The sequence below is a fragment of the Thalassophryne amazonica genome, chromosome 3 (assembly GCF_902500255.1).
Source record: "Thalassophryne amazonica chromosome 3, fThaAma1.1, whole genome shotgun sequence".
Taxonomy (NCBI): domain Eukaryota; kingdom Metazoa; phylum Chordata; class Actinopteri; order Batrachoidiformes; family Batrachoididae; genus Thalassophryne; species Thalassophryne amazonica.
In genome coordinates, this window is record NC_047105.1 from 16,508,344 (window position 1) to 16,534,505 (window position 26,162).

The 26,162-nt window shown below is 41.8% G+C and overlaps 1 protein-coding gene across 1 annotated transcript in view; it reads right to left on the reverse strand.

The window, feature by feature from the left end:
* The window catches only part of arhgef10la (Rho guanine nucleotide exchange factor (GEF) 10-like a), a 468,560-nt gene extending 446,272 nt beyond the window's left edge, over positions 1-22,288 (reverse strand). The window contains 1 exon segment of the mRNA XM_034165874.1: positions 22,033-22,288. The gene's annotated coding sequence lies outside the window, so the exon portion shown is untranslated.
* Positions 22,289-26,162: the final 3,874 nt, after the last annotated feature.

Below are 26,162 nucleotides of genomic sequence, written 5' to 3' on the forward strand. Positions count from 1 at the left end.
AGGAAATAAATGCATTAATTAGTTTTTCAGCATCACTCTGAGACAAGACCTTTCTAATTTTAGAGATATTGCGTAAATGCAAAAAAGCAGTCCTACATATTTGTTTAATATGCGCTTTGAATGACATATCCTGATCAAAATGACTCCAAGATTTCTCACAGTATTACTAGAGGTCAGGGTAATGCCATCCAGAGTAAGGATCTGGTTAGACACCATGAAGTACAATAACTTCAGTTTTATCTGAGTTTAAAAGCAGGAAATTAGAGGTAATCCATGTCTTTATGTCTGTAAGACAATCCTGCAGTTTAGCTAATTGGTGTGTGTCCTCTGGCTTCATGGATAGATAAAGCTGGGTATCATCTGCGCAACAATGAAAATTTAAGCAATGCCGTCTAATAATACTGCCTAAGGGAAGCATGTATAAAGTGAATAAAATTGGTCCTAACACAGAACCTTGTGGAACTCCATAATTAACCTTCGTCTGTAAAGAAGATTCCCCATTTACATGAACAAATTGTAATCTATTAGATAAATATGATTCAAACCACCGCAGCGCAGTGCCTTTAATACCTATGGCAAACGCTTGACAGCTGCAACTGCTTAATGCTAACATTAACATTGAAAATGCCATAGACATGCTAACGTGTTAGCATCTGTCCCGTTTTTAAGTTATAAAATACATCTATTAACTGTTTCAGAAGACCATAACAGGTCACTTTAACATAAAAAAGGTAAATAATACTCTCAGCCATATGCTCTTTAGGGTTTTACCGGGGGAAAGCGAAAGAAAAAATTAATCAACGAAGTAATGATCGAAGCACTGGTTCGATCTGCGAATCACTGCTTCGGTTGGTTCAAGGTTCAAAGCAAAGCCGCGCTGCAGAAAAGTTGATTACAGACCCGCTGCAGGGTCTGTAATCAATGTAGAGAAATTAGAATTTTCCTGACAAACACCCCCCAAAGCAAAGGCCACTCTGAAGGACCGATAAGGGAATCGTTAAGTAAAAAGGTTATTGATGTTGGTGGATCGAATCATTTCTTAACGATACCCGAAAGGAACCGGTTCTCGATACCCATCCCTACTACAACCCCTGGCAAAAATTATGGAATCACCGGCCTCAGAGGATGTTCATTCAGTTGGTAGAAAAAAAGCAGATCACAGACATGACACAAAACTAAAGTCATTTCAAATGGCAACTTTCTGGCTTTAAGAAACACTATAAGAAATCAAGAAAAAAAGATTGTGGCAGTCAGTAACGGTTACTTTTTTAGACCAAGCAGAGGAAAAAAATATGGAATCACTCAATTCTGAGGAAAAAATTATGGAATCACCCTGTAAATTTTCATCCCCCAAATTAACACCTGCATCAACTCAGATCTGCTCATTGACATTGACCCTATGCCATGACATTGACCCTATGTGTCTTTTTGCAAGGAATGTTTTTGCAGTTTTTGCTCTATGGCAAGATGCATTATCATCTTGAAAAATGATTTCATCATCCCCAAACATCCTTTCAATTGTCCAAAATATCAACATAAACTTGTGCATTTACTGATGATGTAATGACAGCCATCTCCCCAGTGCCTTTACCTGACATGCAGCCCCATATCATCAATGACTGTGGAAATTTACATGTTCTCTTCAGGCAGTCATCTTTGTAAATCTCATTGGAACGGCACAAAAAAAAAGTTCCAGCATCATCACCTTGCCCAATGCAGATTCGAGATTCATCACTGAATATGACTTTCATCCAGTCATCCACAGTCCACAATTGCTTTTCCTTAGCCCATTGTAACCTTGTTTTTTTTTCTGTTTAGGTGTTAATGATGCCTTTCGTTTAGCTTTTCTGTATGTAAATCCCATTTCCTTTAGGCGGTTTCTTACAGTTCGGTCACAGACGTTGACTCCAGTTTCCTCCCATTCGTTCCTCATTGTTTTGTTGTACATTTTTCAATTTTTGAGACATATTGCTTTAAGTTTTCTGTCTTGACGCTTTGTCTTCCTTGGTCTACCAGTATGTTTGCCTTTAACAACCTTCCCATGTTGTTTGTATTTGGTCCAGAGTTTAGACACAGCTGACTGTGAACAACCAACATCTTTTGCAACATTGCGTGATGATTTACTCTCTTTTAAGAGTTTGATAATCCTCTCCTTTGTTTCAATTGACATCTCTCGTGTTGGAGCCATGATTCATGTCAGTCCACTTGGTGCAACAGCTCTCCAAGGTGTGTTCACTCCTTTTTAGATGCAGACTAACGAGCAGATCTGATATGATGCAGGTGTTAGTTTTGGGGATGAAAATTTACAGGGTGATTCCATAATTTTTTCCTCAGAATTGAGTGATTCCATATTTTTTTCCTCTGCTTGGTCTAAAAAAGTAACCGTTACTGACTTCCACAATCTTTTTTTCTTGATTTCTTATAGTGTTTCTTAAAGCCAGAAAGTTGCCATTTGAAATGACTTTAGTTTTGTGTCATGTCTGTGATCTGCTTTTTTTCTACAAAATTAAACAACTGAATGAACATCCTCCGAGGCCGGTGATTCCATAATTTTTGCCAGGGGTTGTAATAGCCCAATTTCATAGCCTTAAGAGTGTGCATATCATGAATGCTTGGTCTTGTTGGATTTGTGAGAATCTGCTGAATCTACTGGTACCTTGTTTCCCATGTAACAATAAGAAATATACTCAAAACCTGGATTAATCTTTTTAGTCACACAGCACTACTATTGTTCTGAACACTACTTTATCTGCTGACTCAGTGGATTACCTTGTGCTACTCTGATATCTAATGTTATCAAATGATAAGTAGGTATTGTGACGTTTTTAAGCCACCTTGACACTTGCATGAATTTAGTCCCCGCAGTGACATGCAATTCATCGAGCCAATGCATGTCATTAGATGCTACACTTGAAAACCCACCTTGATACTTGCATGAATTTGATCCCTGCACTGGCATGCAACCTTGCATCCCAATGACTAAACTTGTCGTAAACCGTGCCAGGCCCTGCGCACAATGACACGCACTGACATGCAGTGTTTGCAAATAGGTTGCACAATGTTCACGAGTAGTTCATACAAGTGCCACAAAATTTATGTGTGCCAGAAATTTTGAATATTTCAAAATTTTCTTTGCACATTAGCACAGTTTATGAGGAGTTTATTCACTGACATGCAAGACTGCACGACGAGTTTAGCCAGCATGGGGATCAAATTTGCACAAGTGTCAAGCTGGCTTTCATCTGTATTGTAGTTCTTGATTGAATTCAGCCTGTGGGTAGCTTTAATTCAAAGTTCGATTTACATGATCTCGTGTGACTTCCGTAAACGTACACAGACAAAATATTGCAAAAGTAGCTGGAGGTTGGATTTGGAGCACAAAGACTGTGGTGACTGGAGGCATACCATAATTTTTCAGGGCATTACAAAGTGAGGCACAATAGTGGCTGTGGCCACCGTCAAATTCCTACACTCGCGCACAGTCACAGTGACAAGGAGAGGGGCTTTAGATGTTAGATCTAACATCTGGTGGCTTCTCACAGTATAAACTGCAACTCCAGCAGCCGTCGTCATTACGGAACATACTGGTGGTCTGTGGGGAAAGATCTACTTTTGGAGTGAGGCTCAAGTGGACATTCAAGGAAATGCAACGTTACACTCTTCTGTGTTGACTTCATTTTTCAGCACGAGAGGTTGCTACTTGGCTCCAATGGGCCTCTGGTTCTACCTAGAACTTATTATTTCTTCTTTCAGTGGAATATTTTGCAGATTTTTTTCACTATGTTGAACCAACTTCAGCCAAACGTGGGAGACACTGGTCAGTGGAATTTAAGGATGTCAATGAACAGTGGTGGACAACAGCAAATCCCAGTCCCACTGAATGCACAGCAAGTTACTGAACAGACTGTGACAGCGCCGCCCGCCACTTCAGGCCTTTCCTTAAGACAGAACAGCACACAAACAAACAGCACGACAATCCACTGACAACAACAAAGGGTGCCAGGCACAGACGATTCTGCCTCCAGCGCTCTTTCCATCTCACAAGCTTCTCCGAGGACTTCCTACCAAGAGATATGAATGTGAATCGGCCAATTATGGAACTGCAAACAGTTCACAGAGAACTAACAGAATGTCTCTTTCTTTGGCTGTCAAAAAGCATGACAGTTTGAGTGGGAAGCTCTTCACGGATGTTTGCACATTTCATGCATTTGCTTAAACATCACCTTATCCTACCAGAGATTTCTGAACACAGATATAGCTTAAGCCTGTGTTATTACAGTAGTGTTCAGAATAATAGTAGTGCTATGTGACTAAAAAGATTCATCCAGGTTTTGAGTATATTTCTTATTGTTACATGGGAAACAAGGTACCAGTAGATTCAGTAGATTCTCACAAATCCAACAAGACCAAGCATTCATGATATGCACACTCTTAAGGCTCTATGAAATTGGGCTATTAGTATAAAAAAGTAGAAAAGGGGGTTCCCAAACATTGTGCACAAAGGGCCAAGATGAATGTGACATTATACAGTAAACACAAAGTGATAACAGGGTTAGCTATGTTTATATAACACCTAAATAGGTTCTTGTCATTTGACTGGTGGATTATATGCCCCCTGGCATTGATTATTTGCCTCATTGTATGAAAAATTGTCCATTGCATGGTTCATGCTGTTTTTCATGGAATTTAGTTCAGTTTACTGTTTATTTTGGCTCCAAACCACTGAAAGACTCAAAGTACTTTGTCATAGAAATGCGATACGAGGAAGCTCAATACAGGAAGCTGTTCTCTGGGACATCTCTAGAGGCTGTAGAAGCACTGTCACATGACGAATTGGTCAAGTTCCAAGTGTGATTCTTCACTGGTTTGAGGAAACCAGTCTCAAGTACTTTTAGGTGTCATATAAAACAAATAATGTTTTCCCATTTCTTGCATTGATTCATTGTCTATACCAGTGATTCTCAACCGGGGTGCCGTGATCGATCGTCAGGGGTACCGTGGGCAATTATCCAATATCACCATTATCGGGTGTATGTGCTGTAATAGTGTGGCAAATGATGTAATGCTCTTTTATTCCAGTAGATGGCAGCAAAGCGTGCAGTAGCGCTGAGCCGTGTGCCGAGAAGGAGGCGTGATTGCCATTTTAATTCCGGGCAAGTTAGTGCTTTGCGTGCATAGAAGTTCACTTAGTCTCGTCAAGAAACAGGTGGAATATGCTGGAAAGCTGCGCATGTTGGCAAAGTCACAAACGGAGGAACAAGGGAGACAATATGTCCTTCCATAAGTAAGTGGTTTTGGTTATTGTTGTCACTTTGTCCGTGATATTTGGATGATAAACAGCTGTATGTCTCCTGCCGTACCTGTGTCGCCCGATGACACGGATCATTAATTTCACTTATGTGCAGTTGATATTTTCCACTGCTAGACCAATGTCTAGTTAAAATTCTTGTCGTTAGTGACTAAAAATTGTTCGACAAGACTGGGGAGTTTTTTGGGTTTTTTTGCACCTTAAAATAATGAGATTAATGACCCGCGCTGTGCTGCCACACACACACAGAGATGTGCACACACACACACCACTGACTTCATGAATGAAACTCTGTCAATAAAGGATAATTGTGTAAAAATATATATAAATGTATTGTAATGGTTTTAGGAGCCGCGCTGCGTTGAACAGCAGCAGCTCAGCCGAGCAGCGTAGCTTATCAGCGCAGATCCGTTTAACTTTCAACACTAATATTTGTGAATGTGTGTGTGTCAGAGTACATTTAATACTTTCCTGACATAATTTAATGTAATTTAATTTTACTGGCTCGATATCCAGGACAAAATAGCATTTTAACACGTATTTTGCGAGCATTTTTCTGTGTGTTCAGTCGCGAATCTCCATTGAAAATGCATTAACATCCGGGTACTTCGTCAATATTTTGCCCGGTTAGGAGGCGTCATGTCGCTGTCCATGAAGGGACGCTGTCATTTAGTGTGCAGCAATGGGACTACGCTCTCTAGTTCCTATATACAGCTCCATGACTATAGTATACTATGTTACGTCATATCTGTACCGTGTAGAGACAGTCAAGTTAGTGGTGCGTGACACGTGACACATGCCACGACACATGACAGTGGTGTGCCGCAGGATTTTGTAAATATAAAAAGGGTGCCGCAGCTCAAAAAAGGTTGAAAATCACTGGTCTATACCCTCTTATTGCAATTAAGAGTCACAGGGGAGAGGGTGCCTATCCCAGCGGTCACTGGGTGACAGGTGAGGTACACCCTGGACAGGACACCAGTCTATTGCAGGGCTCTATTTGTGCAGTGGAAACAATATTTTCATTCTTTGAAAGACGGAACGGTCTATTCAATGAGACGAAGGTGAGTGGGATAGAAAATTCCATCTTTCAATGAATGAAAATATTCTGACTGTCGTACTCGTAAACATTCATTATTTGTATAATCTTATTTCCAGGTTTGCCATCATGTTGTCACTCTTAAGCCATTCACACATGCATTATTCATTCAGAAAGCACTCTGGCCTTCATGTGCCCTTTCTACAATGGCAGTGATGTGATGGTGGTGTCACATTATTCAAGGGCACAGTGGGAATAACTTCCACCTCCCATCTGCTTCTACAGCTTCTCAACTCAGCACAACACTGAACAGAGATAGGAGTGTCCTGAATGTGCCGAGTGATTAATACGTATATAACAAACATGTTGAATTTCAGTGTAATCATTCAACACCATTTTTCAGCAAGGCACATAGTGTAACTGCCAGTAATATTAAAACATGGGTGTCGAAAAAAAGGATTTCATTAATGTTCAATTTTTTCCTGTGCAATTCTCTGCATTTTGTCTGTCTGATCCAGTTCAATTCCTATTTCTTTAAACAAATGGTAAATACACCGCATTTTTGAGTTTAAGAGGGTTTTTGTACTAATTTTTTTTTTTTTTAAGAATCTGACAGTATTAAGGCCCTTTCACACAGAGCGCGCAGCATAATCATTTTGTTGCTTCCACATGCGCAGAATGCATATTGGGGTGGATTTTGTGTTTCTGTGCCAGAGGTTGAAGAAGTCTCGCAGTCGCCATGTTTGTGAAAAGTCGTGTGTTCCTGAAAAAAAGCCAAAATAAAAAGTGAAAGACTCAGTCTGCACGTCATAACCACAAAATTAGGAGCAAAAAAACAGAAGAATAAGTGATGGACATCACCCTGCTCACAGGAGGTTTTTTCGGTGACTGTTCATAGTGAGACCGGGCACAGCTGAAGCAACCAGGGGGAGCTGAAGCGGCTGGCCCGGCCAAAGGTCCACAGACCTGATCAGAGATCAGAGAGCAGCTGGTGTGATTGACATTATAAATCCTTCACTTTTGGATATATATATATATATATATAGAGAGAGAGAGAGAGAGAGAGAGAGAGAGAGAGAGAGAGAGAGAGAGAGAGAGAGAGAGAGAGAGATTCTGCAAATTTGTCTGTGGTGAGTAATCTGAAAATAAAACGTTACATTGGTGCACCACTGAACAGTGAAATTTTATTGCTAACATTAGCTTAGCCTTTAGCTGCAGAATTAATCACTCAGTTCAGCTGACTGAATGTTTTATACTTGGAAATTGTTTCATTTATTTTTACCAAATAATTCTACACAAATTTTTTTAATTGTCACTTCTTTGACTACAAGAAAAGTCTCAACTTTAAACAACCTACATTTTTTTAATCTATCTAGTAATCAGACCATAAAGAAAACGATGTCACATGGATTTGCAGAATTGATGAATCCATACCGCAAGGGAGATCGTGAGATACAAGGCCTGATGCAGGTACTGCATGCTGCCGTCTGCGTTCGGGGATGACCCTGTCACAGGGACCGGTCTACTGATGGTGTGAGGAATGCTGGATGACCCATACCTGTGGTGCCAACGCCTACATGGACTTTATATTATTATGTTGTTTGATTTCCTGTTTTCTGTTTCTTCAGCTTTGTAAAATCTTACAGCCTAACTGTTAGAATGGCCTAAGCAGCGAGTCAACCCTTTGAATCTGGTCTGCTTGAGGTTTCTTCCTTAATATGATCAGAGGGAGTTTTTCCTTAACACTGTTGCCTGTGTGCTTGCTCTAGGGGTTGGTAAGGATAGACTTTACTTGTGTGAAGCATCTTGAAGCAGCTTTTGTTCTGATTTGGTGTTGTATAAATGAAAATAAATTCAATTAAAGAAAATAGGACAGCACTGTTTCGTGTTTCTTTATATTTGAAGAAATATATGTCTTCACTTGTCCCACATCAGGAACATTCACTTCAAAACTTCTAGTAATGGAACTGAACACCAAAAAAAAAAAAAAAAAAAAAAAAAAAAAATCAAAAGTCCAGAAGAAGAGAACATCTCTGCTCTTCAAAATGTGAGAAAAGTGCCCCCAAAAACTCCACCAAGAGATCCCAGGTGCAGAGGAGACCTTCATATGGTTAAATGTCGTGAGGGTCCAGCTCACTTGTCCTCTCCAAAAACTCACACCTGCTGCTACATGTCTAAATAACACAAAGGCTCTTTAAAGAACTATTATTTGAAAAAGCTGTTTCCCTTTATATTTTAACAAATAATGAATGACTCAAACATGTCCATGAAGTCAAAGTTAATTCAAAAAGACATATACACAGGTATAAGCCCTGCCCCTATTGTGTAGAATTTTTAAGGATTCACAATCACTATAATAGTCAAATTCATATTTTAGTAATTACTCTGACTTGATTACAACATTAAAAGCAATGGCATAGTCAATGAGGATGTAATTAAATGTTGAAATGACTAAATTTAAAAAATTATTTCATAATGAGGTTTATGTCACATTGAGAAATCCTTATAAACAGACACACTGCAGTCATTCTTACATCATATCCTGTTGTGTTTATAATGAATATTTATATTTATTTTCAGTGTCTTTTTTTCCTGGTTGAAATACAGATATGAATGAATGAATCTACCAGACTTAAACATGTTCACATTACTTTTTATGCTATTTTATTTGTCTAAAAATAAATGTCCAAGGTTCATTTTAATATTAACGGAGAAATCATCTCATCTGAAACAATAACAGATATGTTATGGTTTTAATTTACATAGGAACATCAAAAATTTCTAAAGGATGTTTTATTTTTTTCTGTTAACTTTTCTAATGAAAGAAACTTTTTTTTTAACTTCAAAATTTACAGTAATAAAAGTAATTTGTGGTAAAAAAAAAAAAAAACATTTTGGATTTTATTGAGAAAACTGCTGTGTATAAATGAGCAGTTCTGATGCTCCTCTGACTCACATTTCTGCACTCTGCAGTCTTCTGTGTTTGTCCTGATGCCCCGTTTCTATTGGATGCGCGAAGATGCGTCAGAGTGTGCAGCAGTGAAAGTTGGAATGAGTTGAACTGAAAAGCGGTGGTGCGCGCTCCCGGCAGAGCGTCGTTCAAGCTCAGGTTTTCGTATTGACGCAACGCTTCTCTTTCAAAATAATGGGTTTTAGAGCGATGCTCACCGCATTTGCACACTCTGTGCTAAAGGCCTTTTACTCTCCTCAAACTATCCAAGATTGTGTTGTAATGCAGGCATAGACATTAAGCAGTTTCAGGGACTTGGAGAATAATAGACCCATCCCTTCTATTGCTATTCTGACTTGTCCCATGTCGGCAAATGAATTACAAAGCCTTGGAAGCTCACAAATATTTCACAAATGGATAGGTGGTGGCCGACGACAGAGTCTTGGTGTTTTCAAGGGTAAGTTTATGCATTGATAAATTAAACATTTTCATCAGATGTTAGCATAAAGCAGCTAACTAATAATGATCATCTCCACTTGTAAATTAACATTTTTCTACATATAAAATGTAGCATGAGTGCAGCGGATATTTTATTACATCTGCCAAGTACATAATAAAATCTTCTGCATTTATTTGTCTGTCTGTCTGTCTGTCTGTTAGCAGGATTACATCAAAACTACTGCATGGATTTTGACGGCATTTTCACCACAGATATTAGGCCATGGAAGACTCCATTAAAGACTCCATTAACGTTTGGAGGCAATCCAGACTCTGGATCAAGATTTCACATTACAGTATATAGGCTTTGAGGGATTACATCAAAACTACTTTGTTGTATGGCTGGGGGGGCCTGGCTGCTGGTTTGTTTGCCTTTTGTGTTTCCTCCCAGGTGGCGTGCATTTGGGACTGAGTGGCTGTGTTGCTGAGGCTGTTAGGAGGACTTCACCCTGATCACCTGCGACTCGTCAGGACTCACAGCTGAGGTGCATCTGGAGGGATTGGAGTATGTTGGCATTTAAGACTGAAGTGCACAGTGTGCATTTGCCAGAGACTCGACCTTGTGACCAGACGGGTGAGATCGTCGTCTTGGGAGCCATCTCATCAGCAGCGGACGCTGAGAATGTCCAGGTTTGATGCACGGTCTGTGAAAGAGGAGAGGGTGAGGTCTCACGCTCGTCAGCACACTTCCTGAGGTACGTTGGATTTTGTGACTAACAGTTATACAGTCAGTAAATGTGGTGTCCCTCACACCTTATTGTATTGAGCTGTATGTTAGTCATGTATCAGCTTCCACTGCGGTGGTGATTTGTGAACGGGATGTTCCATGCCTGCAGGTTGGAAGCTGATCAGTAATCAAGCCAGGAAGTGTTTGCTGTTTGTACACCTTTAAGTGTTCTGTGTGTAGAGTGTGGACTCACATAATGGTTCCTTCTTTCACAGACTCGGTTGTTGCGGCCACCTGGGGGGTGTCGGCGGGGTCCTTGGGTCCGAAACAGCTTCTGGCTCCGGACCATTAGCGCTGCTGGGAGCGCACCACGCCAGACCGCACCTTTTATTATTATTATGATCACTGTTATGTATTAAATTCAGTTAGCCTTTGTACCGTGCTCTGCTTATTTCATACTGGGTCCTTCAAACGCTGGTCGGTTCTCCGAGCTGCGTCCGACACATAACAGTAGTCTCTGGCCAGACATCACGGACCCAGCGGTAGCAGAGACGGTAACGCGCCGGGAAGGCGGCAGCAGACGTTCAGTAGTTATCCGGATCAGTTGCGGGGCTCTCCGCCCGGAAGGTGCGTGTTTGAGAACCCATTACTGGATACTAATTTGTGCTCTCTTGCAGCCGTGTCCTGTGTTTGTGCCTTATCCGTGGGTCGTGGTGGAGTGTGACTGGCGACAGCTTCGCGTCACACTCCGACCGGATAAGAGGCTTAAACGGGAGCTGCAAGAGTGCGTTTGTAATGGGTTCACGCGCACGGCGGAGCTCTGTTAGCACGGGTCGCTGGGCTTCCTGTGCTACAGTCGTTGCCCCGTTTCCCCGGATAAAAGGTAACTATTGCGTCTGTTGTTTCAGCTCCGGCGTTATTTCGTTGAGCACATTTTGGTTGTGTTGCACACAGCTGCGCACGAAGATGCAGCTCGTTTGTTTTTTGTCACCAAAGGGGGTTTTTTCATTTTTTAGCACTCTGGTTCCCCCTTGTGGTGACTGAATCACGGTACCGTCAAGCTCTTGAGTAGGAACAGGTGTGTTCCATGTGGTTGAGCTTGACGGTATAACTCACTGATTTGTTTTGTGTTGGTTCATTTTGTGTGGGTGTGTTTTGAGTGGGTTTTTGTGGGCTTTTGTTTTTTTGTTGTCCACTGTTTGTCTGGGGGTGTGATCCTGCGGCCTTTGTTACACAAAAAAAAACAAAAAGGAAAGACGGGGACCCAAACAACTGTGTGTTGGTCTGTTTTTTTTTTTCTTTTGTTTCTTTTTGTTTCCCCCCTCCCCGGGGTTAGATGGAACGGTCCCCTGGGGGGTGATTGGGTGGTATTTGGGTTGTTTTTTTCTCTTTGTTTTTTGTTATGCCCTCTCTTCTCCTCTGACTCCAGCCGGGGGTGCCGTAGTGTCGGCATTGCTGGAGGGGTGCAGTTAGGTTGTACTGGGCGTTTCCCAGGTGGCCTCTGCACCCGGGAGGGGAGGGGGGGGGGTTTGGGGTTTTTGTTTTGTTTTTCCTCCCCCAGTTTCCACCCTCAGGGTTTGACTGTGGTGTCCTCTGGGGGGGAAAAGGCGTTGGGTCCATCTAGCCGTGGGCGGCCGGGGCTGGGTCCATTGGTCGTGTGGGGAGGCGTCTCCTGGGGTTGACGAGTGGTCCTCTGGGGGGCGCTGGTAGTCCCCGTGGGTGACGGTGGATCCCAGAGGGACCTCGGCCGTGGTTATTACTCCTGGAGCTGGCGGGTGGCCCTCTGGGGGGTGTTGGTCCCTGCGTGTCGTTTGGGGGGGAGGAGGGGGGGGGGTCTTTTGGCATTTTTGTTGTGTGTTTACATGTGGGTTGTTTTTCTTTTCTCCCCTTCCCTGGGGTTTGATGGGACGGTCCCCTGGGGAGGGGGGGGGGGGATGTTTTGGTTGTTTTGTTTTTGACTAATCACACGTTTGGTTAAAGGCTGACCGCACAGGTGTAGGAACTCCTGGCCACACCTGTGCTAAGACTGTCAGAAACAAAGGCAAAGATGCAGCCAGTTCAACCAGTCTGTTGGAGGACTAACGCGGACGTGGTTTCCAGCCATGGTCCCTGGAGGGGGGTGTTTCTCCTGGGCCAGGTGTGTGTGGTCGCCGGGAGGCTTCCCGTGAGGGTGGGGTACTGTTGTATGGCTGGGGGGGCCTGGCTGCTGGTTTGTTTGCCTTTTGTGTTTCCTCCCAGGTGGCGTGCATTTGGGACTGAGTGGCTGTGTTGCTGAGGCTGTTAGGAGGACTTCACCCTGATCACCTGCGACTCGTCAGGACTCACAGCTGAGGTGCATCTGGAGGGATTGGAGTATGTTGGCATTTAAGACTGAAGTGCACAGTGTGCATTTGCCAGAGACTCGACCTTGTGACCAGACGGGTGAGATCGTCGTCTTGGGAGCCATCTCATCAGCAGCGGACGCTGAGAATGTCCAGGTTTGATGCACGGTCTGTGAAAGAGGAGAGGGTGAGGTCTCACGCTCGTCAGCACACTTCCTGAGGTACGTTGGATTTTGTGACTAACAGTTATACAGTCAGTAAATGTGGTGTCCCTCACACCTTATTGTATTGAGCTGTATGTTAGTCATGTATCAGCTTCCACTGCGGTGGTGATTTGTGAACGGGATGTTCCATGCCTGCAGGTTGGAAGCTGATCAGTAATCAAGCCAGGAAGTGTTTGCTGTTTGTACACCTTTAAGTGTTCTGTGTGTAGAGTGTGGACTCACATAATGGTTCCTTCTTTCACAGACTCGGTTGTTGCGGCCACCTGGGGGGTGTCGGCGGGGTCCTTGGGTCCGAAACAGCTTCTGGCTCCGGACCATTAGCGCTGCTGGGAGCGCACCACGCCAGACCGCACCTTTTATTATTATTATGATCACTGTTATGTATTAAATTCAGTTAGCCTTTGTACCGTGCTCTGCTTATTTCATACTGGGTCCTTCAAACGCTGGTCGGTTCTCCGAGCTGCGTCCGACACATAACATACTTCACGGATTCTCACCAAATATGCACCACAGACATGGAAGTCACCACTGAATTTTGGAGGTGATCCGGATTGGCGAACGTGTTTGCTCTTGTTTAATACAAATTTAGCTTTGATTTTTAAGTGAATCGTTTAGAGGCTCCTCTCAAGACATAATTTACACATTTTACTTCATAGCACTCCAGGTGCCCTGCGACAGACTAGCGTCTTGTCCAGGATGAACCCCGCCTCACGCCCTGTGACTGCTGGGATAGGCTCCAGTCCTCCCCCCACCCCCAATGAAGCAGTAGTTGGAGGAAGCGATTGAAGATGAGTGAGTGAGTGAGTGAGTGAGTGAGTGAGTGAGTGAGCACTCCAGGTTCAATATAGGATTTTTTTATATCGTTTGAAATTTGTAAACATGCAATAAACTTAATATAATGAAATGAACAACGCACATATTTTTTCCCCCGGGAGATTAACACAAGAGATGTTAGCTAGCCATTTTTCCTTTTATTGCTCAATTCCTCGGTCTGTTCACCCTGATTCTTAATTACTAATGCCATTCTGTGAAAAGATAACTGGATTTAATTCTGGTTTGTTTGTGCACCTAAATACAGCACAAAGTGCCATTTTTGCACCTCCATTCTACTTGTCAGTGCAGGGGTTCGTCATGGGGCTGTGCAGCTCTGCAATGAAAGGTGACATATCTCTTTGAATTTTACACAGTAAACTATAGTGTACCTCATGGTTCTGTTCTTGGCCCGTTACTATTCTCCCTTTATCGAGTTGTACTTGGTCAGAATATATATGTAGCATGCAGCTGCGAGAATAATTTTCACTGTTATGATGATGACACGCAGCTTTACAGCCTGGGTATGTAGATTATGTCTCTCACATTGCAAAATCAAGACTTGTCTACAGTGAAAAGCTGGCTGTCATCCAAATTTATACTTTTGAACTCAGAGAAGACTGAGAGGATTGTTACTTGTCCTGTTCGACAGCCACATGTTTATGACCATTCATTCATTCATTTTCTACTGATTATCCAGATCCCATCATTATGGCCAAATAACTCTCTGGGTGGCTGTGCCAGTCAACATCGTGAAAGAGTTGCAAATTCTCATGTTAGCGTTGATTAAACATTAATTTACAAATTAACCAGAAAACCATATTTTTTCACGGCTTTAATTATCGCCCACAGATGAACGGAGGTCCTTTAACCCACACATCCACTCTGCTACACCACATGTACCAACAAAAACTATTTTTACACCCACACAGTCCACACATATAACACAGGCAAATTAACAGAATGACTACAAATACCTCCAGCTAATTAACGTGTGCCAAAGCAATTAACAAAGCACTGTCACTGTGAATACTGGGAACTGTTGCACCCCTGTGACTTGACATCAAGTTATATCTGCAAATTATTTACACACACACACACTAAATACTGAAGAAAAAATAAAAAGGTCTATTCTGTCTATTAGATCTTTTTCAAGTAACATCAGAATGCAGTCAGAGAGTAGCAGTCAGAAAAATATTGTGTTAATCCTGCATAGGAAATAAGACATCATACTTGTGTAATTTGTTCATGTTTCCTGAATCTATAAAAGGTTTGGGATTGTAAAATTAACTGCAAATAAATCAACAAATGGAATTCCAAAGGTCTGCCATGTGGCACGATTTTAGTTCTGAGATGGTGCTGGTCCATGCTGCACATTTTAAGCTACAAACACCACAATGGGGGTGAAAACAATTATGAAGAAGCATCTCGTTAATGATGCCAGACTGTTGCTGACCCAACCAGTTTTTTGCAGCCAACTTGAGTTTCGGCATCTTTCTTTATGCCACGCCACACATCATGAAAACATCCCAAGTACCCTTGTCATGTGATTATCTGCCAGCTGAACGTGCGCTTCCGAGTTCTTGCAAACTAAACTGCTGAGTTAATGCCATTTTACTTCCTGCTGAGCATATTTTTGCAGTGACATCACTGCCCACTCCAGACAAGTGAAGTGCAGATTCACTTATCTCAGCAGCAACACTCATGTCTTTGGGTGCTCCACCTTGGCGATCAAGAGACACCTAGGAAGACTTTCTGGAGTCATGAGGTCGCTAGAGAGAAGTGTTTGGCAATGCCAATACCTCTGCAAAAGAAAAACTGTCCATGTCTTTACAATCTTACTGTTTCTTGTCTTACAGTATGGTTGTGAGCCCTCAACACTAATAAGTGACCAAAGGCAATGAGTAACTATCACTGGTACAAAGTTTGTTCAGAAGATCTTTGGGTACTACTGGACTGATTTTGTGCCAAACAAAGGGTTACTTACAACAGATAGAGTCAGATTTGGAGTATCACTTACATTTTGAGTGAACATCACCTACTACATTTTAGCCATGTGGTAAGTTTCTCTGGACATGATCCAGCAGGTGCCTTAATGTAGAGGACCCCAGCAACTGGAAAAGGCAAAGGGGATGTCCATGTTTCAGCAAGCTGTGGCAGATAGATGAAGGGGTTTTAAAAGCTACAGTCAGCCGTCACAATTGTCAGGCTGCTTTGAAAATCCAACAGTAACCTTTAGTGATGCCACATATTCACTCTGTAATATCAGGATTTGAGAACGGAATGTGCGCATTGATATTCAGATCAGTGCCTGTGCACAGTGTCTTCTCCATGCTGTCCTGTGCCAAGGTCTAGAAGCAGCAGTAAGCTCACTGAGCTCCAGGGGGAAAAAAGGAAACACTACCTGTTTTTTGCCAAGTGCTGCGCCTGCTCCAGCAAGTTCTAATGTATCCTGATTAGAGCCCGACCGATATGAATCCTTGGGAGTTGATACCAATATTTGCGAGATTAAAAAAAATTCCAATACCGATCTATCTGCCAATATAGAAATAGCAAATAGTGCCACGGGCACTGTAGCTCACCTGGCTGATACAAGACATGACAGTTTCAGCGAGGAAGTGGGCATGGCCAAACTTCAAAGATCGTATTAAAGTCAAAATTTAAAAAAAAAATCGTAAAACCCTTCAGATATGTTTTGGAGCTACCTACTAGCTACTCTTGTACCAAATTTCCACTTAAGAGCTTTAAAAGTGCTGACCAATGGCTCTAGGTGGCATTTTCAATATGGCCGCCGTGGCAGCCATGTTTGACATCGGATTGGAATGCCTCGAATAAACTTTCTTGATTTTATAGGATGGAACATTTATGCCAAGTTGCAGCTTCACTGGTTCAGCGGTTTCGGAGAAGAACATGTTTACACATGGCACCGATGACGACGGACAGGCAACCCACTGCATTAGCCCAATGGATCTAAACATAACCAACAACCAAAGGAATGTATGCTACAGTCGTGCTGCCTTCACTCATATTGGCAGTCGCCATGTCGTATCGTTCAGCATTTACATAAAATAGACTTCTCATCAGCATAATGACCATTTGTTCCTTGTCACAACAAAACATTCACTCTGATTTAAAATTAATGGCAGCTGGTCACTTTGCCTCCGTCTCTTGCAGCTAATGTGACCAAGGTTTCATGGGGACCCAGCCATGCTACACAACATTGTAAACAATGCTGCCCAAGCGCCCTCTGCTGGATAAACTACATAACGACACCATTTCCAACAGCCAGTCTTTTCTGCATCATTTATTCTGTAAAATGGAATACCTTTTTCAACACCGGAGTTTGCCGCTTGGCTGTTACAGGTGTAGAGAACATTTGTTAACATGAGTTGTGCTTGAGTTAGTGCTTGGCCATCTTCAAAAGGCAACATGTGGCAATAAATGAATACCAAAATCAATTCTGCAGAAAGCCATTTGTTTTCTATAAATGTAACCACTTCAGGAAGAAGCATGGCTTTGCATGAACCCACTCATCTTTACTTGTGGCATAATTTCACAGTTGTTACTGTTTGTTTCTGACATTAAGTTGTGCTGCCTCAGGTTATTTTCATTGCAAACCCAACAGTGTGTCTTCGGTGTGCATTGCATTTACTAAATACACATGAAAACAGGCTCTTAGTCACAGTTACAACATGCAATGCGCAGTCTCTCTACAGTAAAAGTCAACACACCCTGACAGGAAATAAAACCTAATACTTGGCTCATGTGTTGCCAGTGCAAATGAGATAAAATGTGAATTACCCCAAGTTTGTTTGTAATCTTGAACACCCTTTAGCACCAAGAGCAATTGACTTATTGTGTACGTGAGCATATACAGTCAGGTCCATAAGTATTTGGACAGTGAGCATTCTTTGTCATTTTGTAACCGTATGCCAACACAATGGAATTCAAAGCAAGCAGTAATCTTCAACTGGCTCAGATGAAGCCCACCCAGCCATAGAAAAAGTTGCAGTTCCTTGACTGGCCACTTGAAGCAAGCTCCAAAGGGAGCAGGTTCAAATTCAAGTCCATGTTAAACTGTCCAACTTTAGAGCAGAAATAAACATGTTTATAGCATGGTATGAAAAAACGGTTTTGGTCTCTATAGATAGTTTCCCCCTCCTGAAACTGTTTGAGGTTCAATCTTTTTTCTAAGTTCTTAGTTTAAGATACTTTAAGTCATGAAGTTATGTACAGTGGGTAAAATAAGTACTGAACACATCAACATTTATCTCAGTAAATATATTTCTAAAAGGTGCTATTGACATGAACTTTTCACCAGATGTTAGTAACAACCCAGGTAATCCACGTACAAAGAAATCAAACCATAGATGTTTATAAATTCTGTGTAATAATGTGAAATAACACAGGCAAAATGTACTAACACTTGAAGAAAGCGAGGTGCAAAAAGGCATGGAAAGCCAAGACACCAGCTGAAATCTATCAGTAATTAGAAAGCAATCCTGCCCCTTGTCAGTGCAAATTAATATCAGCTTCTTCAGTCTCATGTGATGCCCTATAAAAAGGTATGTCATTACCAACGTGTCACACAAGAAACATCCCATGATGGGTAAAAGCAAAGAGCTATCTCAAGATCTTCACAACCTTATTGTTTCAAAACATACTGATGAATTTAGTTACAGGATTTCTAAACTCCTGAATGTTCCAGTAAGCGCTGTTAGACCCATAATCCCGAAGTGGAAAGAACATCATTTCACCATAAACCAGCCTCGACCAGCCTCGCAAGATTTCTGACAGAGGAGTGAAAACAATAATCAGAAGAGTTGTCCAAGACCAAAGGCTCACTTGTGGAGAGCTTCAGAAAGACCTGTAATTAGCAGGTACAACTGTTTCAAAGAAAACAATAAGTAATGCACTCAACCACCACGGCCTGTATGCACGTTCAGCAAGCAAGACTCCATTGCTGAAGAAAAAGCATGTTGAAGCTCATTTGAAGTTTGCTGCACAACATTTAGACAAGCCTGTGAAATACTGGGAGAATATAGTCTGATTAGATGAAAACAAAATTTAACTCTTTGGATGCCATAATATACACCATAAATGACACTGCACAGCACCCCAAAAACACCACACCAACAGTGAAGTTTAGATGTGGGAACATCATGGTGTGGGGCTGTTTTTTAGCGTAGCACACTGGCAAACTTCATATAATTGAAGGAAGGATGAATGGAAAAATATACAGAGACATTCTCGATAAAAAAAAATCTGCTGCTGTCTACCAGGGTGAAGATGAAACAAGGGTGGACGTTTTAGCAAGATAGTGACAGCAAACACTCAAATGGTTTCAGAGAATGAAAAAAACAGCTGGTAGAATGGTCCAGCCAATCACCTAACTTGAATCCAACAGAAAATCTAATGTTAATAACTAAAGATCAGAGGTCATAGAAGCAGTCCATAAATCCTTCAAAATTTGTAGACTGCTTGTGTGGAAGAATGGGCCAAAATCACACCTGAGCAATGCATGCGACTAGTTTCTCCACACAGAAGACATCTTGAAGCTTCATTGCCAAAAAAGGCTTTTGTACGAATTATTACATACATTTCTGTAAGCGCATTCAATATTTTTCCCTGTGTCATTCCATTTTATTACACAAATCTCTGTACTTACACAAATTCCTGTACTTATCTGTTGTGGTTTCTTTGTGTGTGTGCATTTCTTGGTTTGTTACTGACATCTGGTGAAAATTTCATGTTAATAGCACCTTTAGAAATATATTTACTGAGAAAAATAGTGACGCATTCAATACTTATTTTACCTGCTGCGCTGTATAACTGAAAATGAATTGTACAACTTGGTACTAACAAGTAGTACTCAAGTTTGGTCTTGTTTCAATTCATCTCAGAATTGAAAACAATTCTCGCAGTCGCGTATACGTCCCTTCCGGCTAAAATAAGGCAAGAATTCGTACTTCCGCACACATGTGACTGGCCGCTCAGTGAAAACACGCTCGAGCTGCTTTTCAATTAAAATCAGCTACTTTTGTACCATGTCTGGCTTGTTTTTTCAGCCAGCTGAAGGTCGAGAATGATGAGATTTATTCACCAAGTTGGGGTTGGAGTCGTCAATAAAGTCAATTTAATTGACAATGGTTCTTTTCACAGCTTTGAAAAGTGACCAAACTGTATTTGTACTGAGTTCACCACCAGTAAATTATTATTTTAACAATTAACACACTAATGTGAGCATCAAAAGAGCTCATTATCTGTCTCAGACACGTTTACACTATGTTCAGTTTTGATATACTTTTGTAAAAAAATCTTTTGATCTAATACAATATTCAGGATGGACCCAAATTTCACTTTTGAATATTAACAGGGGCGAAGATATGGACCCATCCACACAGAGACAAGTTTACATATCCACAAAAATGAAGTATTGTAACAACAATTTGTCCAAACGGAACCGGCATTTTTGAAGCCGAACAAGTCCCACAGTGGATAGATCTCAAAACGCAGCCTTTATGTTTTTGTGTGTACAACCAATGTGCAACTTTGGTAAACAATGATGTCATCTTCTTCTGTGTTTGTACACAGCGTCCAAGCTTTATGCGCGTGCCTTGTCCACACGGAAACGGAATGTTCTGTATACGGTCCACAAACATGGCACCGTTTCAAGACCTATCTGAGTACATATGAAACCACTGAAAATGCTGTAGTATATATATATATATATATATATATATATATATATATATATTTATATATTTATTTGCCAGGACTGAATGTGGCACTGTAACGCTTCCACAAAAAAACAGCGAAGAAGATGTGCAGCATCCATGTAAAGCTTGGGTGCTGTACACAAACACAGAAGATGATGACATCATAATTTCGCAAAAGTTGTGTTTTGGACCAAAACACAAAGGTGGTGTTTTTGGATTTATCCACTCTGAAACCCATTTTCAAAATGTAGCATTTTCAGGTTCCAAAAATACCGGTTCCATGTGGACGAAACACCAATACGATACAAAACTTTTGTGGATATGCCTAAACTCATCTCCGTGTGGATGGGCCATAAAATCACAGACTTGAATACACTTAGGGGTTTTTTTTTTTTGTTTGTTTTTTTTTGTTCTTTTTCTTGACCACTCCAAAATTCCAAAGTCTTTGCCTTGACTCACAATCAACCCTTTAAGGTCTTGGTCTTAACTCTGACTCAGTATAAGTGGTCCATCCCTGTTACTACTACAGTAGTAGGGTAAATCTGACTGGAGTCGACTGATCTGACTGATTGACTACACAAGGAGGAGACCAGTGAGGGAAGCCACCAAGACATCCACAACAACTCTGAAGGACTAATAAATTTCTGTGGAGGTGATGGGGGAAAAATGTGCATGGTGCAACTTTTGCCTGTTGCATCACCAGTTCCACAACTTCAGGGTGGAATGTCACAGATGAGGGATTTTCATACAAGAACACATTAAATCTAGGCTCCTGTGTGCACTGTTTGTGCAAGTGCAACTTTCCAGGCTTGTATGTGTGGCAAGAGTTAAGCGTTTTCACTGGCAGTGAGGTTTTTAGCAGTTTAAGCTTCAGGCCAGGTGTGCACGGATTGTCTCTGTGCAAAATCTGTGACTCAGGAGAAAAAAATGCGATGCTGGGTGTCTAAAAACTAAACACACACACAAATAAAAAAAGAACTTTCACATCCGCCAAGCAGAAACAGCTTGAAATGCAAATGACTTGGTCAGAGGTTCCCAGTTCCCCCTCACCCCCATTCTGCTCAGAGTATAAGGGCAGTGTGAAATCCATCCCGGGAGGGGCTATTGTACTTTGGGAAGCAACCGTCACTGGAATGGAGGCCGGGATCTCTTTCTTTCAGCTGTAGTGCTGCTGGGAAACAGACAGACAGACAGCCAGACAGACAGGTGTCCACGAGACGAGCTGTCAATCAGTCACGCATCCTTCGTGGTGGTCAGGAAGTGGTACCATCCACCTCGCCACCCTGTGGACTCTCCAGGTTCATCGTCCACGATTGCGTGGATTTCTGCCATACCCATCCTGTCCTCTCCTTTCCTTGTCCACTCAGCTGTCAAACCGCCCCCCCCCCCCTCCTCCTCCTCCTCCATCCCCCTTGGAACAAAGCTGCTGTCTCTGCAGCACGCTGACCGAGCTGGGAGCGAGGAGGAGGAGGAATGTGTGTGTGGAAGCCTCTCACCTTCTTGTCTTCAGCAGTAGTCGCTTCCAGAAACTTCAAGCGCTCCCTGGTCACACTTTAATCCTCCTCACCGCCCATAAACTCGGATTTTTACGGCACCGTCAGATCTCTCATCTTTATTGACAGTGGAATTTCTCCTGTTGACTTTCCCACAAGTTCTCCCTGCACCGTGCGCACGAGCCGCTCTGGATGCTCCCTCCCCCCCTCGCCTCCCTCTTTTCCTCCCTTTTCCTCCTTCCTCTCTTTCGTAGATGTCTTCTTCGCCCCTCCAGCCTCTCCCTCTCTATGTCCTGGTTTCCTCCCTCCTCCAGACCCCCGCTGTTGCTGCTGCTGCTGCTGCTGTTCTTGCCGCTGCCTCCGCCGAGCGCTGTACAACAGCAGAACGCAAGGGGCGGGCTTTCAGATGCGACTGGCCAATGAGTGAGTGGCGATTCGTGTCGGCAGCTAATCGGAAAGCGGCGAGTGCAGCATGTGCGTCAAATCACAAAAAAAAAAGATGGGCGGAGCGAAAGAGCAGTGTGGGCAGCCCATATTTGAAACACTTCCGTGTGTGACGGAAGTTCACGCTGTCCTCAGATCAGTTCTGTTCATTTATTTACGGTTGACCGTCTTTGAAAAAAAGGCAAATGAGCTGATTTCTGTTCAGCAGTAGACATAATTTACCAAAGCAAAAAATGATGTGTCAATTAAATAAAACAAAAAAACGAATTATTTGTACAAAACAAAATTGATCGGCACAAACAAAACAAAGCACCAAACACACACTAAAGTTATTTGCTTTAAAAAAAATACAGAACTTGTTTGAAAACAAATTCACTGGAAATTTTAATGATCAAATGAGAAGAAAAATGTCGATAATATTGTTACAATAGTATAGTATACTTACATGCACACATACATCTTCAGCTACACAATTTTATCTGAGATTTGGGTCGCCGGGGCACCAGCAGGGGACCCCAAACTTCACTTTCATGTTATATATACAATAGCTGCCAAATATTTAATACTTATAAATAAATATACATAAGTGAAATGTGTCAGCACTGTTCACCTTTAAAAACCCATCAGTTATTTTGGGCAATAAAACTATATTATTTACTATATGTATGCCCTGACATTTACAACAAAATTAGGTAGGTAGGTAGGTAGGTAGGTAGGTAGGTAGGTAGGTAGGTAGGTAGGTAGGTAGGTAGGTAGGTAGATAGATAGATAGATAGATAGATAGATAGATAGATAGATAGATAGATAGATAGATAGATAGATAGATAGATAGATAGATAGATAGATAGATAGATAGATAGATAGATAGATAGATAGATAGATAGATAGATAGATAGATAGATAGATAGATAGATAGATAGATAGAAGTTGTGTTCCAAAGCAGGTACATAACTTGGTGGATGTGTCAATACGTGGCATCAACGTATGGCCTGATCTGATTATAATATTATTGGCCAATCCACTGTAGTATAGTATAGTATAGTATAGTATAGTATAGTATAGTAGCATGGTGGTTAAGTGGTTTGCACTGTTGCCTCACAGCAAGAAGGTCATGGGATCGATTCCCACCTGTGGAGTTTGTATGTCCTCCCCGTGTTTGTGTGGGTTCCCTCCGGGCACTCCGGCTTCCTCCCACATCTAAAGACATGCAGGTTGGGTTAACTGGAAACTTTAAATTGTTGGTAGGTGTGCGTGAATGTGTTTGTGGCCCTCTGAGAGACTGGTGTCCTGTCCAGGGTGTACTAGGGTCCCTTTATTGAGAGACTGGTGTCCTGTCCAGGGTGTACTAGGGTCCCTTTATTGAGAGACTGGTGTCCGGTCCAGGGTGTACTAGGGTCCCTTTATTGAGAGAGTGGTGTCCGGTCCAGGGTGTACTAGGGTCCCTTTATTGAGAGAGTGGTGTCAAATGAGAACATGGCACCATTTTGGGGCCAATTATGCTGAACTACTCAATGAACCTTTTATGTTTTCAACATTTTTTTATATCAGTTAACCACATACAGCAACACATCCAGGTACAGGTACTATCAAAATCAATATAAAAATAGTTAAGATACATGAATTTACAATTTATGATGATTTAATTCATTTAAAGCCTGATTTATGCTTCTGCTGCTCTGTAACTCCGTGTCATGCAATGACATGTATGACAGTTTTAAAGTTCTCCGTCTCTGGATTATGCTTTATTCTGAACTAATTTGACCCTCAACAAGCTTTTCTTTCTACAATCATCACCTCCAAATCAAAGGTAACCTGAACATTTTCCTTTTTTACCGACTTTGTGTTGTAAATGTGCAGACTTTCCTGATCCATTTGTAATCAGAGTGTGCACTGTAAAAACTATTATAATATGGTGGCAGATTGAAAGCAGAAAAGTGTCAAATCACACCCTTTTATGGTGTCTGATTTAACAGGTGCACGTTGAGCACGGTTTAAAAAAAATAAACAATTGGGCTTTTAATCAGGGAAATGACTCCGGTCCCACTTACAAGGAGTTTTATTGGAAATACATTGCGATCGGACCGGACATTTTATCCGATGTGAGTGAAAAATCTGTGATACCAAGTCTGTTATTTACAGTGTTTATTACATGGAAAGCAATACAAAAACATTGGGACGTTTTTTGTCCGATAACTGCGAATATCCGGTTTATACAATGACGGTTTAGGTGAGTTTTACTGTACATGGGACTGAACAGCAAATTTGACGATGAAGTCGCTTCCATCCCACACTGCCTTTACGTCCCCAATTTTTTTCTTCTGTTCAGATTTGAAGGGAAACTGTGCATCTTGAAGCCCTTGTTGTGTCTATTTATGCATCCAAATCCACAGCAATCTGGCATTTTCAGCGAATAAATAAAATCGCTGGGTTTAAATGCAGACTGATTAACAGCAAATGCCATTTTGGCCCCAAGATGGCACCAGGAGTCATGTGACTGTTTTTTGTTTTTTTTTCAGCTCATCATGTCGTTACTCTCTGAATTAAGGGACTCTAGGATGTACCCCACCTCTCGCCCTATGACTGCTGGGATAGGCTCCAGCCCCCCGTGACCCTTAATTGGAGTAAGCTGTTGAAGATGAGTGAGTGAGTATAGTGTAGTATAGGATAGCATGGCATAGTGTGTTGCACTGTCGTGTAGTATAGTATAGCACATTACAGTCTAGTATAACATATATAGTGTTAGTTTAGTGAAGTGTAGTGTGGTATAGTATAACATAACGCAGCATAGTATAGTAATAGCATAGCATATTGTAGTATAGCATGTCTTTTAAGCATGTTAGTTCTTATTTTGGTGTAATAATTTATAATTATCTTTTGGTTATTACTCATTATCTTCTTTCATGAGCATTTTGGTGCTTGTTTCATGCCGTTCCTGATTTTATGTATATGTCAAAGTAGAGTCTGTGATTGGTCGAATCGGAGATTGTACTAGTAGAGACTGCGATTCTACCAAGCCATTCCTTATCATGACAAGATGATATCTACACATAGAATTACAGCAATACCTTACTGTGGAAATTAGAAAATATCTGTCAAATCAACTTCACATTAGTGCCACACCATGCTCAAGTGATCACAGTAAGAAAGTAAAGTCGAGTCTCCGATCGGAGTTTCTACTGGGATTCTGTCAGTAGAGTCTCCGATCAGAGACTCTACTCGTAGAGACTCTGATCTCAGAAGCTAAGCAGGTTGGGGCCTGGTTAATACTTGGATGGGAGACCTCTTCAGAACACCAGGGGCATACTCTCATGCGCACCACCACTAGCTTAACCTATGGCAAGCTAAAAGTGGACGCTCTCGTTTTGGCCAAACAACTGTCCAGTTTATGGACATTCTGTGTTAGTACGCGTCCGACGTGGTTGATGAATTCCTGCGCAAAAAGTAGTTCCCAGATAATTGTGATATATTCCTATCTGGGAAGAGACACATTCTGTGTGTTGTCGCTCCAACGAGAGCAGCGCACTGAGCAGGGCGGCGAAAGTAGTCCGGCGAGTCCAATCTGTGGGTGAGCTATCCCACAATGCTAAAACAACAGAGATCTCACTTCAACAAGGGCAGGACTCTGAGCAGGGTACACCAAGGGTGGTGTGTGTTTCTCCAAACAAAACTGGAGTTGCGTCACGAAGGGC